Source organism: Cryptomeria japonica, chromosome 6, assembly GCF_030272615.1.
Source record: "Cryptomeria japonica chromosome 6, Sugi_1.0, whole genome shotgun sequence".
Classification (NCBI taxonomy): Eukaryota; Viridiplantae; Streptophyta; class Pinopsida; order Cupressales; family Cupressaceae; genus Cryptomeria; species Cryptomeria japonica.
Genome location: NC_081410.1, coordinates 546624367 through 546637468, shown reverse-complemented (window position 1 = coordinate 546637468; position 13102 = coordinate 546624367).

Genomic DNA, 13102 nt, shown 5'->3' with positions numbered 1-13102 from the left:
TTACCTCTATTTTAGCTGCCAAGGCTTGTTCTACTAGTTGGACTGCAGGTGCTGGTTGATCTTCTATTATAGAAACAAAAACCCATCCATTGTCTGGTGGATCTTCATCAGAATCATCAGTCACTCCTTCATCAGCTACATAACAAGATTTGTCCTTATTTTTCTTGAATATGTATCTCTGATATTCAGGGTTAGGCTTGTATATCCTTCTAGCTTCTTCTCTTAGTCTAGCATGTCTATCAGGGAATCTTGAAGCCATATGACCAATCTTATTGCAGTTAAAACATTTAAAAGGTGCTTTACCTTCATACTTACTTCCAAGTATACCTTTAGGCATTTTTCTTGGAAATAGTGCTTCAAGCTCTTCAAGTTCTTCATTTTCTTTCCTTCTTTCCTCAAGTTCTCTTGCATAAAAGGCTTTCCAATCAGATTTGTCAAAAGATGGTGTAGATGATGTTGATGCTTTGAAAGCTAAATCTATCTTTATAGTAGCAACAGGACCAAATTCTTCAATTTCAAAGGCTGAAAGTTTTCCAATCAATGTATCCCTAGTTATTGATGTATTAGGCATTGTTATTAGCTCATTTATTGTAGTAACCTTCATTTTATATTCCGGTGGAAATCCTCTTAAAACTTTTAAAACAATTTCATCCTCACTTAAGGTTCCTCCACAACATGTTATACCTAAAACAATTTCATTTACTCTTTCCATAAAAGCAGAAATCCTTTCATCTTCTTTCATTTTCAGATGTTCATACCTGACCCGGAAGCTTTCAAGTTTTGGAATTTTGACTATGGAATCTCCTTCATTCAGTGTTTCCAAATGTTCCCAAATAGCTTTAGCAGTAGACCTATCTGATAGTCCCATGATTTGCTGATCTGATAATGCACTCAAAAGTGCTTCTCTTGCTTTGCAATCATTTTCCTCATCTTTTGCCAAGTTAGCTAGACTGGGCTGACCAGGTACAACAGTAGTATAACCATTCTTTGTAACTTCTTAGATGCCTTTTCCAATGCAATTTAGATGAGTCTCCATTCTGATCTTCCATATTCCATAGTTGGTTCCATCAAGTTTAGGAATGTCCTTCCTAAAATAGTTAGTAGACATTGGATCTCCTCAAGTTGTTAAACTTTTGCAAAAGAGGACTTCAGTCTGATACCAATTGTTAGGTCCTGATGATAACTGAGGGGGGGGGGGTGAATCAGTTATCAAAACTTTAAACCAAAAACAACTTAATCAATTACTGCTTTAATACTGGTGAGACAATCTGATATACCGGTGCACAGATTTAACAGATAAATGCAATACTGGTAAATATTAATGCATGAAACCAAAAAATAAAATCATCCACAACACATGACACCAATATTTGTACATGGAAACCCTGTAAGGGGAAAAACCATGGTGGGAAACCTTACCCACAATCAGATGATACTACTGCAGATAGTAAGTGTACATAAATGGGGTCTGCACATGCAGAAAGGCCAAGCGCCTAGAGCTCACTACTCAAACACAAATGGGAGTCATACTGACTACAATTCGATGGTTAAATCCAATAAGAATGTACTACTTAAAATAGCATCTTCATATGCTGGATTCAGTACCGGTGTAATGCTAATATGCCTTCACAAAAACCTAGCTTCACCTTCAAATGATGTCTTCATGTATAGCTCTGCTTAATCTTGCATATCCCTTCACTATATACCTTCTTCGCATTCCACACTTGATCTTACAAATAAGATCTTACATTTATATCATTACCTAAGACCAATTTTAGTAGGTCGTCTCTACAAGATATTACAATAAAAACATTTTACAAACAATATAATATCCAATGTAATAACCAATTGAACATGTCGGCTTAATGCATTTACAACATTAATTAATCATCTTCATAGCATGCCATGCGGATCTAGAAAAGATAATCCTACTGGTGTAACCCTCGATAACCTATTTGCCGGTAAAAGCAAATATGCAAATATGAATATACCAATGATCAATTCATTAAGAAAGATGTCCACACGATGTCTTCGACATTACCAAGTGTTTTCCATATCATTCTAAGTGTCGATGATCATTATATCCTGCCAGTGTACCATATACCAGTAACTGTGCAATAGTTACTTGCTTGCCGGTGAAAGCTTTTGGATCTCCAAAGTGCTAGTGTTTTAGTAGGTGTTGACATCAATGACAAAACCATACCAAAATACCAACAACTTGTACATTTTTTGGAGCCAGATCATGATATGGTGTGCATTCAGTTGCACCCAAGAATTCTAGGAGTGTTGCATCATTTTGGAAAGTGTCAAGGTGTGCAATAGTTTGACCCTAATCGATGAGTTCAGGTTGGCAAACGAGAATGTCAATCAAAAGGATGGATGTGTCAAAAAGGTTTGAATTATAAAAGGTAGAGGAGTTTTCTATATCATCATACACATGTTTGACAACCTCCTCAGGTCTATCTTTGATGCCAATGAAGCTATTATCATCATTTTGAGAAATACTAACTGCAGTTGGGGCTTCATTAGAGGGACGTCCAAAACCAAGTACCTAATGGTGCACATTCGGGGTTGGATCCATAGGCCTTTTGATTCCTTGTTCTTCATGTCCTAGTCCCGCATCTTGATAATCCTATCATTTGATGTCTAGTTGTTGAGATGCTCAATATTTGTCTTTGAAGTAATCAAAGCGAGCATCATTATCTTCGGGAGGGTCTTTATAGAGCCATTGATTTATATCTCCCTCTATGACTTCTTTATTTATGTCTCCATGGGATTGAACTGTAGTGTGCCCAAATGTTAAAATTGTAGGTTCTTTCTTTTTCTACTCTTTGGTGGGTTTTCCAAGAGTGTGGGGATCTAATGGGGGTTCTCCAATTGTAAAGGTTCCTTGTAAATCATATCACCCATAACCAATGTTTTTTATCCTTATTTGGGAAAAGGAGGATGAGATGGGTATCTTTTCTTTAGTGGCAATGAGTATTGTGTCAAGATCAACATATGAAGAGGATTAAGTGGTGTGGGAAGTGTCGATGTTGATCCCAAGGAAATGATATGCATAGGGTGATGAGGCTTCAAGGGAATGCCAATAATCAAATGGTTAGGAGTCTCCACATATTGTAATTTTATAACTGTGATACAAAAATTTTAAGCATTGATGGAAGGTGGATGGGACAACCTGTATGGCATCAATCAAGACTCATTTCACTTTGAATTTCTTCACAATAGCTTCAATGTTTAGCAAAAAATTTTGATTAGGATCGGTAACCATAGCATTAAATTGGGTGAAAGATAGGTGATACATAGAAGATAAGTGCCCTACCATGGCTTTAAATTGAGTAGGATCAATATTGCTTAGAACATGGGCTTCTCGCAAAGTGCATGTGAGAATGTCTTAATGAGAAGGTGATGAAGTGAGAAAATCCAAGATGGACATCTTTGCGAGAGTCTTTCCTAAATTCTCTAGGATATTATACTGCATGGACACTGAAGCTTGAGGTAGGATAGGAGTTGTAGGACCAAGAACATTCATGCAGGCCTTTCTAGTGTTGACAATGCATTGATTGTTTTCCCTTTGACACAAGACATATTGACATGATCTTTGGGATAGTTAATACAACCAAAGGTATTAATGTAGTCAAATGGGAGAGCATTATAGTTGGTTTTATTGGTTGCATTAGATTGACTAGAACTAGAAATGGTAGCTTTACCTTGATGCTTAGGAAAGGCATTCTTGTACATCCCAAGGTGGGCATTTGGAGACTATCCTATAATAGGATCAATGACAATTTTTCTCTCATCAATGAAATCTTGTACCAAATGCTTAAGCTTCATGCAATTTTTGTAGGTGCAACACTCATTTTATTTGTACCAATCTGGCTTTGGCTTAGATTCATCAAGTGGTTGCATTTGCGGGTACAAAACTAGATTATGATGCTCCATCCTTTTAAAGATAGTCTTGAGAGGTTCCCGCAACAGGGTGAAGTGATGCTTTGATTTGTTATGAGGAATTGGTTTTTGTGGAGATTGAGGAACAGTAATAGCATTCATCCGATTGGTTTGAGGATGCTACACTAGTGGTTTAGAATTGACAAGGACTAACGAAGAGGGGTTAACATAGGATTGTTACAGAACACAAGGTAGTTATGGTGGTGGCCACAATCATTTGAACGGTCTTTAAATTTGTCATTTTGTCTTCGACCACATTATTTTTCTTATTCCAATACTTTGATTTATCATTGGTCAGCCTATTTGAATGATCCTTATAGAGTTTTATGACCCCTTCGTCAATTAAGGATTTTTCAACTACTAGTCCCTTGGACATGATATTGTGGAATGTGTTTGTGTAATTTAATCAAATATGATAAGCAATCTTTGGGTGAAGATTACTGATAAATATTGGGACCAATTAAGAATCAGGGACCTTGCATGGGAGGCGATTGGGGAGAGCTCTCCATCATTTAATGTAATCTAAGAGACTCTCTCCTCCCTTGTTTTTAGCTTGACAAAGGTTGAGCATAGAAATATCATTTTCCATATTATAGTGGTAATGTGATATAAACTTCTCTAACAAGGATGTAAATGAAGTGATTATATCGAATGGTAATTTGGAGAACCATTCTAAGGTAGGTTCGTTGAGACTCTTGGGAAACAACCATAATAAATAATTGTCACACCTCTTGACAAGCCATGTAAAATTCTTTGATGTGATGCATAGGATCACCTTTCCCTTTGTATTTATTAAATTTTGGCAATTCAAAATGTTTAGGGAATGTCATGGCAAAATTGACTTATGAAAATGATAGGGGGAGAGCTCTTCAAATTTGAAAAATTGCTTGAACTTATTTTCTTGTAAGGTTTAAAGAGATTCTTTCATTTCCTCCCATTTAGTATTGACATAAAATGATATGGTATTAGTGAGTGAGATTGTTGTTCTGGCATTTGGGACACAACCATATGTGAATGACCATGATAGGGTTGTTTTTGATAGTTTTCCACATTTAGATAAATAAGAGGTTGGTGATACATACAGCCATGTGATTGAACCAACGAAGTTTCTTGGTAAGCAACGACATTTGCTTGTTGCATTATAATGTAAAGGATTTTGAGATGCATTGATTTGAGATGTGCCACCCTAAAGATAATTGCCCCCATCATAAGTATGATGATATGCATTCTCATGCTGATTTTGAGATGGGGGATTTAGATTAGCACCACCTTATGATTGGTAAGTGTTCAACACTCCATGAGAAGAGGAGAGTTCTTACAAATAGTTGACTTGTTGTTCATAGGTTGTACAAATACAGATGTTTGGTATTGTGGCACATTAACAACTTGTGACAAGTAATGCATAGATGGAAGTACAATAGAAACTTTGGGAATTGATTGCATAGGATGCGAGCATGACAAAAATCATGTCCCTAGTCATAGCTTGCATAAGAGATGGTAAAAGATAGATGGGCATTCTAGTGGTGAAGGCATGTGTTTATGTTATAGATAGGTTTGGTGGATACATGACTGGATTAACAAAAGGAGTAACATGAATCACACTAGAGGTCATAGGGATTTGAGTCATCATAGGTATTAACTTGATAAGTTGTGTCAATAGTGCAATTGATTGGGTAATTACTCCTGATGATATAGGTTATGTTAATCTTGTTGAATTAGCATAAAATATGTGATAATGTCAGCCAAGCATGTCCATTGGTGGTAATCCTATCGATATAATTGGATTAATCTATTGAGTTTGTACAAGTGATGATTCAACTTGTGATTGTAGAGGTACTGAGGATGTCACAACTTGTTCATGAGAAAGTAGAAGTGACATCGGTTGTTGAGGCAATTGTGATGACACTGAGAGACAAATCTATTGTTGAGGTGGCTCTTGAGGATTAGTGGTCATTGGTGTACAAATGATGAGGCAATATGTTGGATATTGCTGAGAAGTTTGCTAGAATGATGTGTTGTCATTGATGTCAATATATTATTCTATTTATTCCAATGTAGTTAGATTAAATGAGTTGGTTTGGATAGTGTGTTGCAGATGAGCTATTGTAGTTTAATGGGTTTTGAGATAAGAATATATAGTTGATTTAGCTAAAGTTTTAGTGGTTTGCATGATTATTTGATTGAGTTACAAGGTCCAATATTGCAATTGGTTGTTCAGTTGTGTTGGCAACAACAATGAAGGAAAACTGAGAGGGGGGTGAATCAGTTTTCACCGGATTAAACAAATTAAGCACAACTTCAAATTTGATCAACTGTAGTAAGAGAAAAGATAATAACAATACCAACAACACACATAAAACCAAGATTTTGACGTGGAAAACCTAGTTAAGGGAAAAAATATGGTGGGAACCTACCCACAATAAGATGATACTTTGCAGTAGTATGTGAAAATATTATAATGGGGAATGCACATGCATTCAGGCACACTGCCTAGAGCTCACTGCTCAAAATAGGAAACCCAAAAAGGCTATAGCCTTAAGGGAAGGATGACTACCTTGGAAAGATCAAACAATAATCTAGATTACGTGAACTGAAAGAGTAACATCTCCAAATGCCTAATGATAGTTCTAGTTAAGCACATGTATCTGCCCTGCAACACTCTCTTCTCAACACTTCACACCAAAAGATGAATTTTCTTGTTCGCATATACACCACTCTATAATAATACAGACATAACACCAATCAACCACCAATATGAAAATTGCATGAATATGATACCTATTTATACAAATCATCAACCTTGACTACAAGGTTGACTCAACCCTTAAGACCTAATTACAAAATTACATCACACTATACATAGATCAACCAGCAAACCAATACAATTCCATGATGACATAGCATGGACCCAAATCAAATCCAGGAACATGAAAAACTACCAGAAATCTTTCCAAGATCATCTGCAACACGCTACACCATTGAAAAATGCCGCATAACATGAAAAACATCACTAGACCCATAATATCCTCAATAACATGCACAATGATCAATGCGGACCAACAAAATAAATAGGACATGATTAGGAAATACCAACATGCATGTTAAAACCATGTGCAATAGTTGCACCAACACCAGTTAGTCAAATCTTCATTGATCAACACACTAATACTCAAGAACACTCAACAACAACAACTAGGACTAGATTGATAACTTTCATAGCACCAAATCACAAACCATCTAAATCTAAGATACAAATGAACATCCCAAACACTCTCCCAAATCCATAACACAAGATATATTCATTTTAGAGCATAATGGATTGAATACTAGAACATTGCAACACTGAACATAGAAAAACCAATCCTCATACCAGAATCCACAACTTGATCAAATCACTAGATATCACCATGAAGCCAACACTGAATCATGTATCTCTAGCATATCAAATAGATAAACCAACTAGATCAACTCTCTGCAATCACCGAAACACCAAAACACAAGAATATGTTGTCATCAATGATAACAACATATCCTAGCAGTATTAATATCCAACAATATCCCCCTTTGGCATTGATGGCAACATATGAATGTTAAAAAAAATCAATGCAAAGAAATAAATCAACACCAGCAATCTCCCTTTGAGATCATGCACATAAAGCTTCCAAGGTAAGGCATTTTTTCACATGCTTCTCTCCCCCTTTGATAGCAATGCCAAAGAAACATACAAATCATGCAACTCTTCCTCTAAGAATAATCTCTCTCCCTTAGGATAAAATCACAAATCTGAACCACACACTAACTGCTTGGGCTGAGTAGCAGCACCTACTCATCAATCTGGATAAGAAGATAAGACTATGAAGTCCACCGGATTGATGCATCTTAATGCATCTAGTTCTCATCAGAAGGGGCAAAGACCCCAACTTATCTCTCAGATATACAAATGTATCTGCAAGAAAAGGCTTAGTAAAAATATCTACAATCCTAAGAATAATTTCATCTCACCTATCATAGACATCCCAAACCCTTTTTGCATATCATTAGCAAACCTTATACTCAAATCATCATCTCCTCCAAAAATAATGTCATGAACAAAAACTTTAACAATCAAAATGTTATCATTATCAACCATAAACTATAAATTACTATCAACAGTACCTTTATAGAATCCCAACTTCATCAAATACCTATCCAATATAGCATACCAAGCTCTATGGGCTTGTTTAAGTCCATAAAATGCTTTCTTCAATCTGCATACCATATCTCCTTCATCTAATAATGAAAACCCTTCCAAATTCTCAATGTAGACTTCTTCTTCTAAATCACCATTCAAAAAGGCTGACTTCACATCCATCCGATATACCTTGAAATTCTTATAAGCAGCATATACAAGAAGTAATCTAACAACTTCAATTCTAGCTACCAGAGAAAAAGTCTCCTCATAACCAATTCCTTTAATCTGTGAGAATCCTTTACATACCAATCTTCCTTTGTTTCTAACCACTTCATCGACTTCATTCAATTTATTTTTGAATACCCATTTTGTGCCAATAACATTCTTGTCTTTTGGTCTCAGAACAAGTTCCCATGTATTATTCTTCGCAATATGATTCAACTCTTCTTCCATATATTTTATCCAATGCTCATCTTTACAAGCTTCAACAATATCTTTAGGTTCAATGTTGAAAATCAAACATATCTCTTCAGCAACAATCCTTCTCCTAGTCATCACACATTTATTTTTTTCACCAATAATCTATTTTTTTGAATGATTTAATTTCACATACCTTGGAGTCTTCTGATTGTTCTAGTTCATAGGTTCTTGAAATTCTCCGACAACAACAATATCCAAATTAACTATCTCTACCAGATCATTTTGCTTTAGGATCTCAGTATGCACCTATTTTGAAATAACATCCTGATCATCTAACTAATATCTGTATGCTCTGATCTACTTTCCATAACATTCATCAACCTTCACATTTTCACTTTCCACTATCTTTCTCAACCTATTATTATAACATCGGTAGGTCATGCTCTTAGTAGAATAATCCAAAAATATTCCTTCATCACATCTTGCATCAAACTTTTCTATATCCTCATCTCTTTTGATATAATGTTTGGTTGCAAAAATTTTGAAATATCTAACTGTAGGAACATGACCAAGCCATAAATCATAAGGAGTCTTACCATAATCATCTTTTATATGCACCCAGTTGAATGTGTATATAGCAATGCTAACTGCTTCTCTCCAAAAGGTCTTTAGAACATTTCCTTCAATCAACATAGTCCTAGCAGCATCCAAAATAGTTTTTTTCTTCCTTTCAACAACTCCATTTTGCTGAGTGGTTATAGGAGCAGATAATTGTCTTCTAATTCCATGTCTTTCACAAAATGAACCAAACTCACTGGATGTGAATTCTCCTCCTCTGTCAGATCTCAAATATTTTAGCTTGAATCCTGTCTCTGTCTTCACCTTAGCTTTTCTGATTTCTCCCTTAGAAAAGTAACCCACATTATTCTATAATATTTGTCAATTAACAACATGAAATATTTGTCACCCTACATGCTTCTCACTCTTGTACGACCACACAAATCAATATGCATAAGATTTAATAATCCATTAGATGTATACAAATTATTCTTGAATGAAATTCTTGTTTGATTTCACAACTGACATTCTCTACATATCGGATTAGAAGGTTTCACAATCTTAGGCAAATATGTAACAACTTGAGTAGAACTTATCTTAATCATGCAGTCAAAATTAACATGACACATCCATCTATGCCACAACCAACTTTCATCTATCCGAGCAATCAAGTAGATTTTCTCACCAGCATTCAAATGAAAGATATTACCTTTAGTCATAGCTCTTGATGCAATCTGTATACCAGAGGCATTCAAAATCTTACATTTACCATTCTTGAATTCAAATCATATCCCTTATCAACCATCTATCCAACAATCAAAAGATTATGCTTCAAACCTTCAACATATAGGACATCATCAGTATTATGCTTACCATCAAGAGAAATGGAACCTCTACCATGAATTATACAAGCTTTATCATCTCCAAATCTCACTATACAACCATCATACTTCTCCACATTCACAAATTTAGTTTTATCACCTATCAGATGATGCAAATAATCATTGTCAATTAACCATTCATCTTTCTCTTTAATCTTAACAACCAAAGCTTTCTCCTCAACAATGCAGCTTATAGAATTCACTGGTATCGAATTATCTTTCTTGATAGCAATAAGTACAAATTCTTCTTCTGAATTTCCATTCTTAGACTCTTCATCTGTCACACCTTCATCAACAAGATAATCACATCACTTATTAATATTTGTACTTCTAGTTAGGCTTATAGGGCTTATCATACTTATCATGCTTCTCATATCTATCATGCTTATCAGATTTATCATGCTTATCATACTTTGACATTCTTTCAGGACACCTAGAAGCAAAATATCCTATCTTATTACAACAGAAACATTTCAAAAGAAACTTCTCATCATACTTACGGGCTTGCTTAGGCAATCTCTGAGTAATAAGTGCTTCAAGCTCATCCAACTCTCTTTCCTGTTCTTCCATCTCTCTCATTTCTCTTTCATATCTGGAAACCCTAGATGAAATTTCTCTTGGATGATACTTTTGCTTCCTAGATACAGAGGCTTTAAATGCAGTCTCAAATTTACAATGTAATTCTCCAAATTCACTCAACTCAAAAGAAGCAAGTTTATCAACTAACATGTCTCTTGTCATAGTTTGGATCTCATCAATAGAAACAACTTTAGATTTGTAAGCATGAGGAAAAGATCTTAGCACTTTAGTAACAATCTTGTCTTCTCCAAGAGTTTCACCAAAACATCTGATATACATGACAAGTTTATTCACTTTATTCATAAAGGATGATATGTTCTCATCCTCTCTCATCTTCAACATCTCATACTTTCCTTTCAAACTTTGTAGTTTAGCAACTTTGACATGTTTATCTTCTTCATACAAGGTCTCTAACTTCTCCCAGATCTCATGTACAGTCTACAATCCCATCACATTAGTCATCTTTGAATCAGTCAAGGCACTCACCAATGCTTCTTTACCTCTTATGTTATGTTCAACATCCTTACTCTCATTCACAGTAACCGGATCACTTTGAGGAACATTGTAGGTATTCTTTGTAATCTTCCAATAATCATCTTCAAGACACTCCAAATGACACTCCATTTGGTCCTTCCATACAGTGTAATTGCTTCCATCAAATCTTAGACTCTTGTTCCTAAAAACATAGGTTACCATTCCATATCTCCTCAAGCAGTCAAGGTTCTTCCATAGGATCTATCTTTGATTCCAATTGTTGGCAACAACAATGAAGGAAAACTGAGAGGTGGGGGGGGGGGGGGGGTGAATAAGTTTTCACCAGATTAAAAAACTTAAGCACAACTTCAAATCTGATCAATTATAGTAAGGGAAAAGATAAGAACAATAACAACAACACACATAACATCAATATTTTGACATGGAAAACTTGGTTAAGGGAAAAATCATGGTGGGAACCTACCCACAATAAGATGATACTTTGTAGTAGTATGTGAAAATATTACAATGGGGAATGCACATCCATTCATACACACTGCCTAGAGCTCATTGCTAAAAAATAAGAGACCCAAAAAGGCTACAACCTTAAGGGAAGGCTCACTTCCTTACAAAGATCAAACAACAATCTGGATTACATGAACTAAAAGAATAACATCTCTAAATTCCTGATGATAGTTTTGGTTAAGCACATTTGTCTGCCCTACAACCCTCTATGCTCAACACTTCACACCAAAAAATAAATTCACTTGTTTGCACATACACCACTCTCTAATAATACAGACACAACACCACTCAACCATCAATATGAAAATTACATGAATATGACACCTATTTATATAGATCATCAACCTTGACTACAAGGTTGACTCAACCCTTAAGACCTAATTACAAAATTACATCACATGATACATAGATCAACCACTGAACCAATGCATTGCCATGACAACATAGCATGAACATAAATAAAATCCATGAACATGCAACACCACTAGAAATCTCGCCAAGATCATCTGTAACATGCTACACCACCAAAAATGCTGCATAACATGAAGAACATCACCAAACACATAAGATCCTCAATAATGCACACAATTGTCAATTCATACCAACAAAAACAACAGGACATGATTAGGAAACACCAACAATCATGTTAAAACCATCTGCAATAGTTGCACCAACACCAGTTAGTCAAATCTTCATTGATCAACACACTAATACTCAAGAACACTCAACAACAACAACTAGGAATAGAAAGAAAACTTGCGGAGAACAAATCATGAATAATCTAAATCAAAGATACAAATGAACATCCCAAACACTCTCCCAAATCTGCAACACAAGATATATTCATTCCAGAGCACAACGGATCGAATACTAGAACACTACAACATTGAACATAGAAAAACCAATCCTCATACTGGAATCCTTAGATTGATCAAATCACCACATATAATTATGAAACCAACACTAAATCAAGTATCTCTAGCATATAAAACAAATAAACAAAATAGATCAACTCTTTGCAATCACCGAAACACCAAAATATAGGAATATGTTGTCATCAATGATAACAATATATCCTAGCAACAACAATATCCAACAAGTTGTCTATGGTGTTTAGTGTTCTAGTTTGGGACATGTTTGGCAGCGTTTGGGATGTTCATACATATCCTCAATTCAAATGGTTCATGATTTGAAGGTCCACAAGTGAATCTTTTAGTTTGACAGTCGATTCAGCGTGTGTTCTTGGGGTTCGATATATTGATGATGGAGATTCTAGTAAGTGATGATGTTGTGGTTGTTACTGTGGTGATTCATGTTGCTTGTGGATGATAATAGATCATGTTCTATCCATGTTGATGTTATGTATTGATCGTTGTGCACGTTATTAATCATTTTCTTGATTTAGTGGTGTTATTTGTATTATGCAACATTTATAGTGATTGTAGTGTGTTGTGGATGTTCAAGGCGTAATTCTTAGAGATGTTTCTAGTGTGCAGTGTTGATTTAGGTCTAGCCCATGTCTTAGCCGACATTGTTTTGGTTAGCA